At 37.8% G+C, this 20,311-nt stretch overlaps 1 protein-coding gene across 4 annotated transcripts in view; it reads right to left on the bottom strand.

Annotated features, from left to right (window-relative positions):
* ENTPD1 (ectonucleoside triphosphate diphosphohydrolase 1) overlaps positions 1–20,311 on the bottom strand; it is a 102,094-nt gene that overhangs the window by 50,909 nt on the left and 30,874 nt on the right. The window contains exon 2 of one of the 4 annotated variants that reach the window (XM_072626338.1): positions 10,052–10,204. The exons of the other annotated variants lie outside the window; for them this stretch is intronic. The gene's annotated coding sequence lies outside the window, so the exon portion shown is untranslated. The remainder of the gene's footprint in view (positions 1–10,051; positions 10,205–20,311) is intronic. 4 annotated transcript variants of the gene reach the window in all.

Here is a 20,311-nt window from a genome sequence, read left to right as displayed (position 1 = left end):
TTTCACAACATGACTAATAGGGAAATGTTTAATATGATTGTACATGTATGGTCTATATCAGACTACATGCAGCCTCCTAGAAGGGGACAAGGGGAGGGAATGTAAAACTCAAAACCTTATAAAAGTGAATGTTTAAAACTAAAAATAAACTTTTAAAAAATTTTGTTGAATGAAGTTAATGCAAAACAAAACTAAACTATACTGTAGAAGTCTCTTTTCTACCAAACCTTTTATCTAAATCCAAAACATAAATGCATAGTGAATTAATAACTGTGTATAACTTTTGCATTAGAGTTACCTAATGCAATGTAACTGCTGATAATGACTCCCAAAGCTTGCCTGCCTTCCTGGCTCAACCTTGCCTTTTATGGACAAAGTAGGAGCAGTCTCAGCCAGACCCTTAGAAACGTTTGTTTATCAATTTAACACATTCCCAGTTTATTCCATCTCATAGGCTGGTTCTTTCTGTAACCTGAGAAGTCAAGGCTGTATCTTGGCTTTCTCCTACAAATCCCAAACCTCTGCCAAGGTCCTTGTTCTGTCTGCATACTCCCTCCTCCCTCCCCCATTCTCTCTGCCTAGTCTCTCAACAAAGACTCACAGGACAAACCTGCTGGGTTCTTAACTCTAAAAAAGGGAATTCCCCCTTCATTCCAGGCTGCACTCCTGACTCTCCTGGTGTTTTTCTATAATGCCCCAGAAACCTTTTCACCTGGAAGCTCTCTGGACTCCCCATATTGAACGCATCTTCTACCCCTGCATTCTATCTCTCTAAGTGGCTGATTCCACACAGAACCTCCATTTTAAGGAGGATGTCCAAGCTAGCCATGATTTCATTCCTCTCAGGCTTCATGCTTGATTCTTCTGGACTTGCTCTTAATGTCCTAGATCCCCTTACCTTCACCTTCCCTCCCTACTGCCTTTTCAATTCTCTTTTGTGTGTTGTCTGTTCTTGTTAAAATGTAAACTCCTGAGAATAGGGGCTGTCTTTCTGTTTGCATTTATATTCACAGCTCTTAGCAGCTCCTGGCACACAGTAAGTGTCTCATAAATTCATGTTGATTTGTTGACTGAATTTTAGAAGCTTACAACCACTCATCCACAGAGACAGAGGAGGATGGAGTCCCAACGCCAATGTAAATATAGAAGTTTTCCTACATCCATGTTATGGGACTATGTCTGAGGAAGGACCAGCAAATGCCAGGAACCAGAGAAATTCTCAGGATGGTGTAATCCTCACCTGGGACAGGGTTGGGAGGAGTGTGTACACAATTCAGACTGAGAGGAGAGCGGAATGATCCAAAGGTCAGGCTAAGGTGAGTTACCAGAGTGATTATGGTTGCCAGTAGCCAAGGAATGAGAGGAGTGTGTGTAGTAGTACCAGTCAGAGTCCAAAATCAAAGGAGATAATGCTATGCTCTTGCCAAAGTCCAGGGGCTTTCAAAAATTCAGGGAATACCCTGGAGTTGACACTTTAAATTCAGACTGCTTTCCAGAAACTTAGGTCTTTTTATTTTGAACTCTTTTTCATCATACCACCTATTGATGCCAATACCCAATGGAATCTTGAATGGACCTCACTGCCTCCTGCTGACTTACTTACTCCAACAATTCCCACAGACACATGGCCCTGTCCTAATCTCCTAAATATCTACGGCATGATAACTGCACTGGCTTCTTTAGAATTAAGTGGTTAAGTCATCACCAGACTCAGATCTGAACTCAGCATTTCTTCAGCAGTCTTCTTCCTAATGAGCAGACTGGGGAAAAATTAGAAACAGCTAACTCCTTTGGGTTGGCAAGTGATTGCTGTGCCCACACCATAGATCTCCTTTCCAATGCACCCTCAGATTATGTGAACTATTGAATTGTAAAATTAGAACTGAAATCAATCAATCAATCATCAAGCATTTATTAAGTGCCTATTGCGTGCTAGGCACTGGGGAAGCAAACACACAAAAAAGAACCAGCTCTTGTGGGAAGAAGTAAATATATGGAGGAATATTCAAAATATAAGGTAACTTTGTGACCAGGCACTAGCAACTGAGGGCACCACAAAAACCTGAAGTAGGAAGTGGTTTTTGAGCTGTTTTGAAACAAACCAGGCAGAGGTAAAAGGGAATGGATTTTAGGAATGAGGGGCAGGCTGTGCCAGTGCATGGAGATGAACAGCAAGAAGACCAGTTTAGACACTTTGGAGAGGTATTGTCTAGTCTGATTAGCCCATTTTACAAAGAGAAAACTGAGACCCAGATAGGTTAAGTGATTTGTCAAAGGTTATGCTGGTAGTAAATGGCACAACTATTATTTGAACACAGGTCCTCTGATTCCAAATTTGGTAATTATTCCACTGTATGTATGCCTTTGACTCTGAGGTGTCAGTCTGCCTCCTAAGTGACCACATATCAGTAAGAGTTGCTTTTTCCTTGTGTTTCTATAGCAAATAAAGATGCCTCGTAAAAGGCAATCTAATAAAACATAATATAATATTAGCATCTATATAGTGCTTTAAGGTTTATAAAGTATGTAACACACATATGTCACTTGCTCCTCACAATAGCCCTGAGCAGTAGGTGCCATTATTATCCCCATTTTATAGATGAAGAAATAGAGGCAGACAGAGGTTAAGCAAATTGCCCAGGATTATACAATTAGTAAATACCTCTAAGGCTGGATTTGAACTTCTTGATTCTAAGAAGTCCAGTATTCTACCTATCTGCTTCCATAAATTCTATGTCCAAATATAGTTTCCTAAGATAACATGCTTCATCATAAGTCCCTGGAGACATGACTGGCCATGGCTTTGATCAGAATGCATCTTTTAAAGTTTTCTTTATATTTTTTGTTGTCCATGTACAAATTGTTCTTTTGGTCCTGCTTACTTCACTCTCAGTTTATACTATCAAGAATTATCTGAAATTGTCTCTTTTGTCATTTCTTATTGCTCAATAATATTCCATTACATCCACATACCACAATTTGTTCAGCCATTTCTCAATTAATGAATAAATCACCTTCCCTTCAGCTCTAGTTCTTTGTTTTTCTCCCTGCCCCACCCCTTTAATTTTCCATTCAGAATCAGGAAGTTTGCTTTGCTTATGTCTTATTTCCTACCCAATATTATCCACCCTCTTAATCCCAGTCCTCATCCTACTTGTTTCAACATATTAAGTTTGATGATTTTCTACACCAAATTGTATGTGTGTTCAATTTTCATTTGTCCATTTCAGATGAATACAATTCATCTGATGCCTGTTCCCTTCACTACTCCCCTCAAGTTTATATATTCTTTTCACATGTCAAACTATAACAAATTCCACCACATTTTCCTTCTTTTCTACTTTTCTAATTCTAGCCTATTCTCACTTTATTTCCTTTTTAAAAAATCCTCAGAACAAATCCATCTGAAGATTCTCTGTTTTTCGTATTTAACTTCTTCAATACCCTTTGAAGATATTTAGGTTTCGAAGGGACACTTATTTCTGCTCTCCTTATTGGAATATTAGCACTATATCATCATATAGCACCTTCTAATTGTTCAAATAAATGTATCTTTCTAGGTTTCTCTATATTTTTGTATTTGTATTTCAAAGTTCCTATTCAGTTCTAGTTTTTCATCAGAAATTCTTATAATTCCTTTATTCCAGTGGTGTCAAACTAAAATAAAATGGAGGCCATTAAACCATATATACCCATCTCTGAGGACTGCATATTGACTTAGTTTTAAAATGTAATATTATATACACTGTATTTTTTTTCTTTATCTTCCAATTATATTTTAATCTGGTTTGGGTTCCACTCAAAAGTATTGTGGACTACATGCAACCTTCAGGTAGCATATTTGATACCTCTGCTTTATATGGTTTTTGTTTTTCCCCTTTAGGGTTAAAATTAACTTTGCAGATTAAATTTTTCTTGGTTTTAAACCTCTATTTTTGGCCTTTAGAAATATGTATATGCTCTCCTTGCATTTGCACTAGAAGTTGTCACGTCTTATGTGACAATGAATGTAGTTCCTTGGTATTTGTACTGTATCTTTCTCTATGTTTGCAATATATTTTTCTTTGATGTGGGAATGAGGAATTTTGGCTGTGACATTCCTGGTACTTTTCCTTTTGGGTGCTTGTTAGGAGGTGATCAGTGGATTATTTATATCTCCACTTTGCTTTATGGTTCTAATACATTAGAATACTTTTCATTTTTCTTGAAATATGTGTCCGGTCTTTTTTAAATCAGGGAATGCAATGATTCTCAAATTATCTTTTCCTGACCTCTTCCATGCCAGTTGTTTTTATTATCTGATATCTTGTTTTCTTCTTTTTGTTCAAGTTTTAATTTTGTTCTAAAATTTCTTGTTATTTTATTGAGTCACTGATTTCTGTTTGGTTTATTCCAATTTTCAGAAAGTCCTTACTCAGGTAATATTTTCCATTTTCTTTTCTTAGTTTTTTATTATTTTGTCTCTTGCTTCATTTCCTTCTAGATAATCATGTAGTCCTAGTGGAACATCTTAGTTTTTCCTTGAGTCTTTATATTGATGTTATTATGGAGATACTCTCCTTTTTTTAGAGGGATCTATGAATTTAATCTCTCTCTCTCTCTCTCTCTCTCTCTGTAAATTTATATATATATATATATATATATATATATATATATATATATATATATATATATATATATATATATACATATATACTTTTTTGTATTGGATGGTGTGTCCTTTGATTTACTCATCTCTCCAGCTTTAGTTCTTAAGTATGAATTTTATGTGAGAACCTGCTTCTTGTGCTTTTGAGTGGAGTAGGTAGGCTCTGCTTGGTGTCACTCTGGTTCCCTTGAGTTCCTGCATTGATGTCTCTTTTCTGGGGTTAGGCCCCCCTAGATCTTTGATATTTAGAGGACTAGATCTTCAGAACCTCTGTGATATTTCAGGAGAGAGTGATAGGGACCTGAGAGGGCCTGAACACTTTACATTTTCCTATTTGAGCACCTTTGTCTACAATGATCTCCAAAATTTCTAAGTTCTCCAATCTAAGACTGCCTATCTTGGGGATTTCTGACCTCTCTAGGTCTGGGGCATGGCAGGATCTACTCTTGCTGTCTCCAGATACAAAACTTTGCAATTTATGTGTGTCTCTGGCCCATCACAAGCCATGCTAGAGGGCTGGGCTTTCTTGACTTTGGCCCCCTTTTCTATTGCCCATGGGCTTCTGGTTGATTTTTTAATGTAGCAGGGGAGAAGACACTTAGTACGGTTTCTCATCAGATTCCTTGATCCTTATTCAATATGATTCAAATTTCAGATTTTTGCCAGAGTAAGATATCAAGGAGCTGGGTGTTCCCATTGCATTCAGGCAGCCATCTTGGCCCGGGTTCCGAGTTTACATTAGGGCAGGATGACGGCAAGGCAATTAGAGAACATCTTGATGTTCTCAACAACTTTAAAAGAAGTCCTAAAGAGGATTGTTGTGAAAATCACAAATAAATAATGTAAGCTCAATATGAGTCAGCATCATGATGTGGCAGACAAAAAAATGAGTGAGGTCCTGGGCTGCATTAAGAGAAGTAAAGCTCCCATCAATCACATAGTGAGAGTCCCTCTCATTCTGCCCTTGTCAGACCTCATCTGGAGTACTGTGTCCACTTCTTGGGACCATGGTGTCTGAGGGACATTGATAACTGTTTTCAAGTTTCTAAAGTTGTCATGTAAAGGGAAGGATTAGATTGGTTCTTTTTGGCTTCAGAGGGTGGAACTAGGATTAGGGGTGGAAGATGCAGCTGCAAGGAATCCAATTTAGGCATGATGTCAGGAATAACTTCTTAACAATTAGTGCTGTCACAAAGTGGAATATGTTGCCTAGAGAAGCATTGGTTTCTCCCTCTTTGAAGGTCTTCAAGAAGAAGTTGGATGACCACTTAGGTATGTTATAGTGGGGATTCCTTTAGTGTACTAGATGGATGACTTCTGAAATTCCTTTCAGTCCTCAAATTCTGTGATTCTAATGTACGCCAAGTGTTTTTCAAACTTTAAAGGTTGGCGATACTAATGTTAGCTCTTATTTTTAAAATATGCAGTTGAATTAAATTGTTCCTTTCTGAGAGGTTCATTTTTTAAAAAATCAACTTGAGTTCATAGAGTCAGTTCTTTGTAATAAACACCAGATTATACCACATTGAACAGAGAAGCAGCAGGGTTAACTGCCCAGAGGCTCCTAGGTCTACTCTAGTCAGTACCAAACTGGTACTGATCCAGCTCATATCTTAGATGCTATTTGTTTTTGCATCCTGTGAGCATTCAAGGGAAGAGAAAGGGAGAAAATGGATATGTAGAAAGGGTAGAAGACATTTCTCTTTAGGGCATTTATAATCCAATAAATTCTTTTTCCAGATATGCTTAGCTCCCTCATTGAGCCTTCCAGAGGAAACAGTAGGATGCTTCTGGTTGATTTTTGATGATCCTGATTTGAGTTATTGCTCTATGGTAATATATGATTTTCAGCCCCTGCCCCTTTCTTTTTTCTTTCACCAAGAGCTAAAAGTTTTCCTTGGCTCCAAAAATTTGGGAGCTGTATCCTAGATATAAAACAAATTTGTTAAGCCTGATTTGTCAGTATCAATCTCTGAAATTTGGTCAAATATGTGAAATGAAAAGGAGTGATCATATGACCTATTATCTCACAAAAGACATAGAGTCTGACTCTACTTGACAAGATCTCATATCCTAATTCTGCAATTCAATACAATTACTTTGTTAAAAATTATATAACTGTATATATAGTTGCAATTCATATAAAGTTACAATTTGAGAGTAAAACAGCCCTGCCACTGAGTAGAGGTTCAGACAACTAAATTATGGAACAAGGCAATGGTAAAGGAATATCTGTGTCTTAAAATGCTGGAGAATCACCAACAGTTTTTAAGTGAACCACACAAGTAAAAAGTAAGCTTTTTCATATTTATCTTTAAAATACTATTCAGTTGCCATTTAAAAAATAAAATAGGAAACATAAAACTTTATTAAAAACAAATATAAAAATCCTTTAATTCTGTAATTAAGGCTATTTAACCATAGCAATAGAGCAAAGGGGGTTGGGGAAGAGACAGACAGACAGATAAGGGAGAGGGGGGGAGGGAGAAAAAGAGAGATAGGGGAAGGAGTGGGAGAGAGAAAAGGGGCAAGAGAATGGGGGAAAGAGAGAGAGTTACAGAAAAAAGAGTCGACATTGTATAAGACAGAGACACACAGCAAATAGAAACAAGGAAAGATGGAGAGATAGAAAGATGGAATGAGAGGTAGAACAAATTAGAGCAAGATGTGAAGATCAATAAATTTTGATACGAGTGTTATAAGTATCGTATTCTATATTGCTTTTCACTTTTATACTGAAGGCAATAGAAGATGTTATCAGTACTCATCTGCTCTGTTCACATTTCTTCAAACTGTCCTATATCCTTAAAACCCAGAAGACACCAACAAAGGCTACCAAGAGGAGTACCAAAACAGGTTATCACCCAGAAGACTGAATGAAAGCCAGCCTTGTTCCCCAGCTTTGTCTTTCTACTATTCCCAGTTGAGCAGCAACAGCTTTGAAAATTTTGCTGACTGATGAATGTAGGTGTCAAAATCCTGTGACGCATCCAAGAATATGAGGAAAGGCTCAAAAAATAAAGACAGAGCTGTTGACTGCCCTGCCTAGGACTTCCAAAGGCTTACAATATAAGCCAATGCACAAGGTTTATTCCTCAAAGACATATAGAAAGCAGAGAACCCTAGGGGCACTTCAGGATAACCAGGTTCCTCGAAGCTGTGCTGCTTTGCTGTAAAGAGTTCTCACTTGACTTTCTTGATCTGTTTCTTTCGGCAACAATTAGCTCTACAGCTGAAGTTTTAGGGACGGAGTAGGAAGTTTGGGCTATCTCTACTTTTATAGGCAGTCTCAGAATGAGAGGGAGGCTGCTACAACTGATGGAGTATATAATCCAACAAACATTATATTAGGTACCTATTATGTGCTGGGACCTGGTTTGGAGTTGAAGACTGGAAAAAGAAAAGACCCATTAGATCTATCAGTGGCCATTATTGCCTTATGGTTACACCAAGAATGTGAATGATTGCAAAAGAGGTTCTGTGTATGAGATAACAAATAAATAAGCTTCTCCTTCCTCTTCTTTCCTCCTCCTAGAGTCTGCATGCATACTTTTCTTTCACTAATTTTCTAGGGTATAGAAAGAGCACAGTAGGGCTTTGATTAGAGTGGAATCCCATATTTAATTTTTTTAGTTGGCAAAGGGGTTTATTTTTGGTAAAATGGCGTCACGGAGGTTACAAACAGGAATTCCCTGTAATCCAGCCTACACATTTAACAATTTCTTTTATTGATTGCCTCCAGGACAAGCACATTCCTTGCATTTAACTGTCTGCCCCAACATACCAAAATGGAAGAGCCAGCCCAATGGACAAGACCCATTTTGCAAAACACTTTCCTTTTTAAATTCTGATATTAGTTATATCCAGTGGTGAGAATATTGGCAGTATCTCCCACTAGCAACTTACCTATGTGTGGTAAGAATGTATATTTGTAGATACACATACCCCCAACAATGGATTCCCAGTTTCTTTGGCAATACTCTAAGGCTTCACATCTGTCCTTTAAAATCCACGGAGTCATTTGAAATATCAGCTATCTAGCTTTCCAGTACTGAACAAGCATTTATTAACTCTTACTATGTGCTAGACAGTGTGCTAAGCACTGGGAATATAAAAAGAAGGAAAAGAAAGGCTAAATCTGCTCTCAAGGAATTTTCTTTTAATGAGGAAAGAACACAGGAAATTGAAAAGGGGAAACAAGGAGAAGGTACTGGGTGGAGCATTGTAGAGGAAATGCAGAGAGCCAGGAATACATCCTGGACAGAAATGAATTCATAACCTGATCATCTGCCTTAAAAATGAAGGTTATGGTAGGAACCAGCCAATCAGAAGAGAATACAAGGGTGGAGGGTACTTCCAATGTGAGAAATCCAGGGATGACATGAATTTTCAGGGTGATTAGTTTTCTTCATCATGGTAGAGAAAATCCAGAGAGTCAGGAGTATAGCCCAGTCAGTGCAATAGTGAAATTTCCTCCAGTAGTATTTAGCAACTTATAAGTAAGAGTGGATATGGCAGATGGTACGAGTAATTTAAGGCTGACAAAAGTTTCCCTGAAACCAACCTCAGATAAGGCCTCCAGATTGTGGAAAATATTTGTACTGGTCCAGATTCATATCGTTATAGAGATAGCACATGCTCCTATCTGAAGATTCATTATAACTGTGGGCAAGATCAATCCTGACAGTTGGCATGGTACATCTTCTATTAATCACCAGGATGATGTTTGTTGGGTAATGCCCTTTTGGTTTCAAAGATGTAATATACCTCTTCTCACTTAAGATATATATTTATACCCAAATTTACTTCAAAGTAATGGCCTAGGCCTATGGCCAGTTTTTAGTAATTGCATATTGATCCAAAAGTACCAAAGATATTCATCATTATCAAGGAAGATTTTCTGTGAAGTTCAAACAGAAGAGGACTCCCTCATAATTGATGACGCCCTCTAGATGTTCTGTTTGTAGGTGACATTGTGCTGACTGTATCAAGCCCCAGAAAATGACATGGCCTCCTCAATTAGATCCACAGTCACTCAAAAGAGATTTTTCTAACAATAATGAACTCAGTGAGAATAGATCAAAGGCTCTTTTCTCAAAAAGTAGGAACCTCAATCTTCTACACCAGTTGGCTCCCAAAGTCTCAAGATACATCAAAATACAACTCTACTCTGTTACAGGATTACGAGGATGCTGCCACCCGTGCCAGCAGCATGTGGGCAACCTGTGAATAATGGATGGGGTGTTTGGGGTATGGAAAATGATGGGAGAGGAGCAGAACAGAGTAATTCATAAAAGAGCTAAAGTAAAGAAGATGGCTGATTGTACCTCAGAAATAATTTGGTTTTAGTTTGATGCGTATTAGAGTTCTGACTTTGTCACTTGCTTATCAACCTGTTCTTACCTTCAAAGCCACCACTTTTCTTCCATCTTCTAATTTATTCATTCACTCATTCTCTTGCCCAACCTCCAAGTAATGCGCCATCTCATCTGTAGGTTTCTCAACGTATATGAGTGTCCAAGAGCACTCTATAGTTATTGCCTTAATTATTGTTAGCTATTTAAAAAACCATAGGAAAATAAATGTTAAAAACAAGTAAGTTAGGATGTAATTATATATATGTTACTCAGTAGTTAAGTCAGGTCTAACTCTACATGATCTTACAGATTTTTGTTTGTTTGTGGGGTTTACTTGGCAAGGATACTGGAGCCATTTGGCATTTCCTTCTTCCAAATACCATCATTTTACAGATGAGCAACTGAGGCAAACAGGGGTTAAGTGACTTGACCAGGATCACACATCTAGTGTCTGAGGTTGCATTTGATCTTCCTGGCTCCAAGCCCAGTGCTCTATCCATTGTATTAATTAGCTGTCCATGATTATATATACATCTAAGGATATATAAGATTATACATACATCTAAGTAATATATAACATGTTCTTGGTTTAGAAATATACATATAAATAGTCTTTCTTTGAAAATTTAATTGTGTTTCTTTGCAAAACATAGTTGACAGAGAGAATAAGAGGCAAAGTAATTGGAAGCTAAAGTGCTATGAGGCATTTCCATATGAAGATCAGCCATAAATAAAAATGCAAGCAATTTTTGCATTTAAATACAAAATATGCCTGCAAAAATAAGTTTAAAGTAAATTGTTATAATGCAAAATACCAACTGTGCATGAAGTGTTGCATTTGTCTTTTGGGACATATGGTATCATGGGAGAAATTGGCAGATGAGTGGGTGTGTGTTCATCCTTTGTTGCCGAAGAAGACCATGCCATCAGAGAAATAATGACATGACTTGCACTTGACTTTGTTTTGAGTGAGGGAGGACAGTGCAGGTCACCAGCCTTACTTCTCCTCCAGAGCCATCTGAATCCAGTGACCAGATATTCATCAGGATGACTAGAGATGACCCAGGATGAGGCAACTGGGGCTAAGTGACTTGCCCAAGGTCACACAGCTAGTGAGTGTCAAGTGTAGGTGGTGCAGTAGATAGAGGACCAGTGCAGGAGTCAGGAGGACCTGAGATGGGTGAGTAAAGGTTTCAGGAAGTGAAGTGTAGGTATATATTAGGAAATGTTGAATCAATGATGCAATGAAACTTGAAGTATCAAAGAAGAGATTCTTAAATTGTTACCTGAAGGAACTCTAACCTATCTGGCTCTAGACTGATTGTAATCTTGCCAAATGAATGTTAAATAAAATATTTTATTCAGACAATAGGTACATATCAACATGGTTGTGTTATTTGCCACACTTTAAAAGATTTGAGAATATAGGTCCTACAATCATCTCCTAGATAATATGATCACAATCTAGTTGAGCTGCTGACTAGTACCTGGGTTATAGCTTTGGGGCTATAAGTAACTAATTTTTCCAGGCCCAGGCTTTAGGAAGATTATATTAACCTCTAGGTGGATTTAGACTAATGACTTGGCTAGAGATTAAACTGAAGGTAGACAGATCATTTGGGAGGATAATGAGGTAATGAGGGATGGAACTAGGGTAGTGGCTATGCATGGCAAAGAAAAAGAAACATGAGAAAAAAGTTGTGAAGGTAGAATGGATTTGACAACTGACTCAGTATGATTCCAAGCCTGGGTAACTGGGAGGATTGTGGTACTAGGAGCAATAATAGGAAGTTAAGAATAAGTGAGGCTTTGGGGGAAATAGATAATGAGTTCAATTTAGGATATGATGAGTTTATAATGAGATATCCAGTTCAAGATGTACACTAAGCAGCTGGAGAGTGAATAGGAATTAAAGAAGAGCCACACAAAAATAGGGGGTGGTCAAAGACAAAGCCCAAGCTGGCCTGAGTCAAGACACATGAAGAAAACTAATACAAGAGAACAGTCAAAAGCAGGTTCTAAGCTGAATAGGTCTAAGAGCTCACACTGGTGGAAACTTTGTCTGGGTGCTAAAATGATGAACAAGATGTTGTGATGGTTTGGGAGCAGTTCAGTCATTTAACATTATTTTATTATTATATTTTGCTCTGGTGCAGAGCCAGCTAGTTCTTCCTAGGTGTGGGTGGGCTGTTTGTCTTTTATCTTGGAAGCAACAAGGAGCCAGTAAGAAGTTTGAGGTTTTGTGTGTGTGTGTGTGTGTGTGTGTGTGTGTGTGTGTGTTTTAATCTGGAAAGTGACATAGTCAGGTATGTGCATAAGGAATATTTCAACAATTGTGTAGGAAATGGATGGGAGAGGGGAGAACTCCCCCTAGGAGTCCTGTTTTTTTCTATCATTTATTTTCCCAGTCTTTGGAATGGGCTTTACAAGAAGTTCCCCAGTCCCTGATTATTTTATCTTTCTCTTCTCCTGTCTCATATGCTCTAGGCTACTTTTTTTTTCTAATTAAAGGGGCCATCCCTTGACTCACTTCTTAAAGAAGTGAGGCCTATTCACTTTAAGTGAGTACCTGAAAAGGCCTTAAGCTAAAAGGGCCCGAGCGTCTCATTGCATCCTGGGCCATCTCCAGTCTTCCTGATGAACACCTAGCCACTGGATCCAGATGGCTCTGGAGGAGAAAGTGAGGCTGTTACCTTGCACAGCCTTCCCTCACTCAAAACAAAGTCAACTGCAAGTCATGTCATCATTTCCTTGATGTCATGGTCCTCTTCAAGAACAAAGGACAAACATAGCCTCATGTGCTCTAGACTGCTTCAGGGAGGAGTACATTCTTTCTCAATAGAAGTCTCCAAGAGAAAGCTAAATGACAACTGGTCAGAAACGCTGTCAAACTCAAGTAGAAATAGATCTCTGCAGGCACATATTGACTTGGAAAACCATAAGTTAACATCATTTATGTTGTATTGTATTTTTATTTATTTTGTTTCATATTCTCCAATTTTAATCTAGTTCAGGCAACACTCTTGATTGTTATTGGCCACATTCTTGGGGTATCTACAGTAAATCCCTAGTCAGATGTGGGTTGGGCAACATCACCTCTAAAGTTCCCTTCCAACTTGTGGATCATACATTTGTAGCTAGAAGTGTAGTGTTATGAATCTCTCTCTCTCTGATTCTTGTTTCTCTAAAATTATCCATTTACAGGACATGCTAAGAAGATGGCAAAGTAGGTCTGAAATTTATAGGCTCTAGAGATTTCCTCCACAAACAGAAAAGCACCACAAAATGAGCATAAAACAGAAAAAATAAAGGGCTAAAGCAGTTGTCCTCCTAAGATCACTTAAGAGGACCTCAGAAGAGACAGGATCTCCAGGGGCTGAGATTTGGCCTTGAGTAAAGTATAGATACCTCCAAGCCAGAGCAGCAGGCCTGGGAGCAGCTCTGTCAAGAAGCAGACTAGACTTCAAGAAATTTTACCTTACCAACCTTCACCTCACAAACTTTATTTGAAGAAACAGCAGATGCTGAGTGAAGCAAGATTGAAGGACCCCCAGGCCTACCCCTGTTTCCAGAGGCCAGGTCTATTGTTGCTGATCAGAGGTGATCCCAGCCTGGGGCTGTGGGTAAAGAGGAGTGACCACATGTCCAGGGAGTATGGTACTGGTACCAAAGAGAACAAGAACATTTTCAAGACAGAGTAGCTGGGGGCCCTAACTGTGACTTAGTAGAGGAGAGGAATCCCTCAGGTTAAGCCCCCAGACAAAATAACAGTAAGGAAGACCTGAGACCTAGGGAAACATTACTTACAATTTGAGATTAAAACCTGATCATAATAAAAATAAAGTAAAGCACGATAAAAATAAAAATGAGTAAGCAAAGGAAAAAGGACCTGACTAGATAGCTACTTTGATGTAAAAAAAGATCTAGGTTCATATTCAGAGGAAGATAGTGAGGTTAAAAAAAAAGTCACTCTTACCCAAAGAATAACATCAGAAGGTCACAAGCCCATAAAAGGTTCTTGGAAGAATTTTAAAAGGAATTCAAAAATCAAATGAGAGATTAAAGAAAAAATAGGAAAAAAATAAAAGCAGTCCAAGAAAATTATGTAAAGAAAGTTAACCAATTGGAAAAAGGAGACCAAACTGTTAAGGAAGAAAATAGCTCCTGGAAAACTAGAATTGGGCAAAAGGAATCGAATGACTTTATAAGACACCAAGAATTGAAAAAAAATAGAAAAACTAGAAAATAATCTGAAACATTGCATTAGAGAAACAACTGATCTAGAGAACAGATTGAGGAGAGACCATATAAGTATTGTCAGACTACCTGAAAATTCTGATCAAAAAAAGAATTTGAGTACAATATTACAAGAAATTATTAAGGAAAATTGTCCTGAAGTTCTAGAATAAGAGGGTAAAGTATAAGCAGAAAATAATCCATTGTTCACCACCTGAAAGAGATCCCAGGAGGAAAACTTATAGGAATGTCATAGCCAAGTTTCCAAATTCCAATATGGCAAGCAATAAGAAAAAAAAACAATTTAAATACTATGGAAATACAGTCTGGATTTCACAGGAAAGACCTAGCCATTTCTACTCTAAAAGACCATAATTCTTGGAACATTATATTTTGAAGAGCAAAGAAGCTGTGGTTGTATACAAGAATAAATTACCCAGAAAAGTTGAGTATAATCCTGAATGAAAAAAATAGATATTTGACAAACTGAAAAATTTTCAGGTATTTGTAACAAAAAGACCAGAACTTAATGGAAAATTCAATATAAAAGATCAAGAAGAAATATAAGGAAAACATTAAGGCACTTATTGAGGTGAAACTGTTTACTTATTATATAAATGAAAATATTATCAGTATTCTTAAAACTGTCTTCTTAAGTAAGGTAGTTTGAAAGAAAGGTTGAGGCTAAGTTGTGTCTGATGGATGATTCTAAAAAACTAAATTGGATAGGCAAAGGTAAAAGGGAGCAATTATATTATAAAAATGGGGCATGAAATCATGTTCAGTGCCCAGAGACCCAAAATGAGCAGAAGGTGATGGGCAAGGGTCAAGGTCTAGGATTCAAATACAACATTCCAACAAGGATACCATGAAACATCTCAGGATCCTAATCCTGATAAATGAGTCCACACAATTAAGGTTCAGAAGATATTATCAAAGATGTCGTTCACTTTATTTTATTTTTCTTCTGAACTTGAACACCAAATAGAATGAGTATTTGCATATGGATAGGAGAATAGAAAAATGTGTTTAGTCGCTTTCAGTCATGCCCAACTCTTCATGACCATAACTGGGGTTTTCTTAACAAAGACACTGGAGTGGTTTGCCATTTCCTTCTCCAGCTCATTTTATAGGTGAGAAAATTGAGACAAACAGGGTTAAGTGACTTGCCCAGGGTCACATAGCTAGCAAGCATGTGAGACCAGATTAGAAATAAGGAAGAAGAGTCTTTCTGACTCCAGGCATGGAGCTCTATCTGCTGTGCCATCTAGCTGCTGGAATTGTAGTCTGTAGAGTTTTGATTGGCAAAAGTTGCACTGGATTCATTTTGTGGTCTTCTCCCCCACTGCCTCCACTTTATTTCATCTCTAAAAATGAATATGTTTTAGAATCAAGGGTGGGGAACCTGCTGCCTCGAGGCCACTTGTGGCCCTGTAGGTCCTCAAGTGCAGCCCTTTGATTGAATCTAAACTTCACAGAACAAATCCCCTTAATTGATCTGGAAAACTTGGACTCAGTCAGAAGGCCAAACCCAAGGACCTAGAAGGTCACAGGTTCCTCATCCCTTTTCTAGATCTTTGATTCCAGAATACTAACTTGTATTTGTTTAGGCCTTTAGGGTTTATAAAACATTTTTCTCACAACTACCCTATGAAGTTTTTATGAGTATTATTATCCCCATTTTTGTGGAAACCAATGCTCAGAAGTTAAGAGAAGTCTAGAGTTCATAAAGCTAGTGAGTATCAGATTCAGAATTCAAACTCAAGTCTCTTCTGACTCACATTGCAGAGGGCCTGGCACCTAGCGAGTACTTAATAAATTCTTTTTGACTGACTGACAGTCCAGAAATACCATGACCTCCTTCTTGTTTTACTATAATATTTATAAAAGGATTCCTGTTCTAGTAAGTGTTGGCCTATAGGACCTCTGAGGTCCCTTCCTACTCTGAGATTACTGGGCAGTTTCTTCTGTTCAAGTTATTGCTGGTTTCTTGTAAACTAGGCATAGCTTCTTTAATGCCTAGCACCTTGTAACTCCTTTTGTTAAAAAAATATGAATACATTTAAAGACCAATTCAATTCTTTATTTTGTAATTATTTCCTTGTTAAGCAATGCTTTTAAAATTTATTATGCCAAATGTGGTAATTTAATGAGCAAAATCATGTACATATTTTTTATTTTTCCACTATTGGCATAATGGATAGAGAGTTGGCCTTGGAGTGAGAGAGGCCTGGCTTCAAGTACTCCCTCTAACTGGCTGTGAGACCCTGTGCAAGTCAGTTAACTTCCCATTGCCTAGGCCATTCTCTAAGATTATAAATTCTGAAGCAAGTGTTGCTTTATGTTAGTTTTTTAAATTTTTAATGTTATACTATTCTATTATCTCTAGCCATTGGCCCCTATGGGAATTCTTAAGTTTCTTTGTAGTTCAGCCTCTATCACTTCATCCCCTGGGTCACTGGTCCCCATTTTTTCATGTCTCAGACACTGGCCTCTTCCTCTCTTCTTCAAGAATAATACTCATGTACTGTTATTGGTCAATACCATTCTGAAAATCCAAACGACTTATTCTCTTTGAGACCTCTGGAAGCCCACTTTAACTACGCCTGCTCTCTATGCCATATCATTCCTCCCACCACTCTTCCATTCCTTTTGACTGACTGACAGTCCAGAAATACAGAGACTTCTTTCTTGTCTTATGATTTATTGACTTTAAACTCCACAGTGGGCTTGCCTTCTGTGGACTTCCCATGGCATTTTTTCCCTTACAAAATATTCCATATATATATTATATGCCCAGTACCTGCTTCCTGCATTTTTTCAACCTGACATAAATATTGAATGCAGGGCCCAGTCAGCTTACTTGGGTTTTGTGACTGGTCCATCGCTTCTAGTATCTATGGTACCAATATGCTTTCCTATTCCTCTTCTGCCCTTTTGGGCCTGTTATCTCTCTTTCCATTGGTTCACTCTAGATCAGGAGTTCCTAACCTTTTTTTTAACGTAACAAACCCCTTTGGCAGTCTGGTAAAACCTATGGACTCAGAATTTGTGTGGGTTTTTTAAATTGATAATTAAAGGAGATATTAAATTTCTGTTCAAGATTAGTGAAAAATAAAGATCCATTTTTTTCTCATCCAAGTTCACAAAACCCCTGAAATCTATCCACAGACCCTATGGGAGTCTCTGGACCCCAAATTAAAAATCCTTACTCTAGATTCTAGTCATAAGATTAATAACTAGCACTTAAAAAGCACCTTTAGGTTTGCAAAGGACTTTACAAACATTACCTCATTTCATCCTCACAATAATCCTGGGAGAAAGGTGACATTATTATCCCCATTTTATAGATAAGGAAATTGAGACAGACAGAGGTGAAATGATTCTGTCAGAGTCACATTGTAAGTATCTGAGGCTGGATTTGAACTCATGTATTTCTGACTATGTCCAATATTCTATTTACTGCACCACATAGCTGCTTCTGAAAGGTCATGACTTCAAAGCCTGTTCTTTTCTGTACCTGTTAAATTATAGTTCTGACATTTAAGTGAGAAACTTAAAAAGATTTTCAATAATAAGAGTTGAAAGAAAAGAGTTTTCTGAGTTAACCTCTTTACTATTCCATCTCCAATAAGATTTCTTGTGCTGATAAAACTATTAATATGTGCCACCCCTAGAGTCAAGAGAACCTGAGTTCAAATCCAGCCTCAGACATTTGACATGTTCTAGCTGTGTGATCCTGGACAAGTCAATTAACCACTACTGCCTCACCTCTCCCCTCAAAAACCCCCCCAAAAACCCTCATTAATATGATTGAACTTATTTTTTTCATTTTATAAGAAAAAATGCTGTCTTAGTTAACATTTTTACAACATTCAAAAATTATTTATACTGCTGACAGACTCCTCTAATCCAAGGTTAGAGTTTTGGGATAACACATGGTGTTTTCTCCCGCACTCCAATCTTAGTTCCTTAAGGGCAGGATTTATTTTTGCTTTTTCTTAATGTTCTCAGCACTTAGCACAATGGCTATCACATAGTAGCTTTAAATGCATGTCTGCTGATTGACTGACTGATTGCTTACATTACATATAGTACATACAATTAACAAATGCTAGTTGGGTTGTATTGGATTGGACTGGTGTTGGCAGTCCAGGAAACAGATGGCTCAAAAAGTTTCCAAGTGCCAAATGAAACCTGTGGACACCATTTGTGTGCTAGCAAATTTATTTTTCATGATCAATCAATCATTGAACATCTATCAAGTACCTACTGTATACCAGGTACTGTGTTAAATGCTAATTGAAGGCAAACAGTTCTGTGTTTTGTTGATTTTACCTGTAGTGTGTCTGGGGGAAAAGTTCAGGAACAGAAAGCATCTTTTGACTTCAATGTTTTATTCATTGTTTTATACAAACTTAGTTATTTATGAATCTAGAGTCCTAAAATTTCCTATTGAGAAATGGTTTTATGAGAATTTGTAAAAAAAAAAAAAATCCAGATGGATTCCACCCTCAGGAAAACAGAGCATACATAATCAGAACCAGGAAAAGTTACACAATGGGAGAAAAACATTTTTGTACGGCTCTGCTCCATTGCCCTCCTTCTCCAACATCCTGCTTCTCCCTAGGACCTCCTTGGTGCACCAAATTGCTCACCAAATTGTTTCCTCTCCAAACCATTTCTTTATGACTGTTCCTCCTTGCCGTAATCAGTGATATGTCTCACAGCCAAGTTTCTGGGGCAACCACAAATATTTGTTATTCTTTCTTTCATGTAACTTCCCTAAAAGACATTGAGACGTTTCCTATGATGAGAATGAAAGAATAGGGCTACAAGCCTCTTTTGACTGCTTACCTGAGAAAAATGTGGATATGCTATTGTCCCCCCTAAACCCCCACCGACTGAAATTTCTATGCTGAAATTCAGCATTTCATTATATTAACTCTGAGGTGATTCCAGAAAAAAAATGGCTTAAGTGAAAAGATTCGATTCGATAGAATTATCAAAAACAGATGGATCCCTTCTCCTTCATAAAGGTCAGTTCAATTCAACTCAACAAGAGTTTATTAAATGCCTACTATGTGGGAATGACGACAAAAACCAAACAACTCAGCTTCCAAGAGCTTATAATCTACTGGGTTAGGTCAGGGGTGGAGGCTGGGTTCCAATGTGTACACAAATTAGCAAATAAATTACCCAGTTTCAAGAGGGAGAGAATATTAAAACAACTGGGGAAGGAGACTGGAGCAGGAGGGGGCATTTGAAGTGTTGCTCAGAAGGATCTAAGAATTCTAAGCAATGGGCTTTTCTTTGGAGAAATCCAAACAAGGTCTAGTCTCCTCACTTAGGTTGCTGTTCTCAAAGAGGATCATGACATCAGGGAAGTGATGCCGTGACATAGAAGTGAGTTGGATTTAAGTGAGAGAGGGCTGTGCAAAGTCACCAGCCTCACTTTCTCCTCTGGAGCCATCTGTACATTGTCCCAAATCTGCAGGACAAAATCTCCAAAGAAGCATGTGCTCTGAATGAATAGTTCTTCCAAGAAGAGCAGAGGAAGGAGTCTCTGTGACTGGGGATAAGCAACTTTTCGGAAATGGCTCACCAAGTCTTCGGATCAGCTTTCCTGTAATAGTCCAAATGCTTACTTCGTACATCATTGTGGAGTAGAAAGTGACAGGGCAATATGGGGACTTCTTGAATTCAAAGTATGGCTGTACCATATACATAGATATATGTATGGACTGATTTCCCTGCCCAAGAGGAAATGTGGAAAAATTAGAGCCTTTCTTACTCAGATGTGATGAAGAACGAGGTAAAGGGGAGGGAGGAGAAAAGGAGGAAGGAAAAGGGGGAGGCTTTTTTTTAAAGAGAGGAAAAAACCAGTGGAGTCTTTAGGGAACTTGTGGTTTTAGAAGTGACTTCAGAAACTTTGGTTATTTTTTTTATTTCATCAAATGAGATAGTGTATGTAAAGGTCTTTGGAGACCTTAAGCACTACATAAAAGTGAATTATTATATTTTGTCATATTCCCAGTGTTACATAGAAAATGATTAATAAATTCTTGAT

This window comes from Notamacropus eugenii, chromosome 1, assembly GCF_028372415.1.
Source record: "Notamacropus eugenii isolate mMacEug1 chromosome 1, mMacEug1.pri_v2, whole genome shotgun sequence".
NCBI lineage: Eukaryota > Metazoa > Chordata > Mammalia > Diprotodontia > Macropodidae > Notamacropus > Notamacropus eugenii.
The sequence above is the reverse complement of the archived record's forward strand: the minus strand, read 5'-3'. Positions and strand labels throughout refer to the sequence as shown.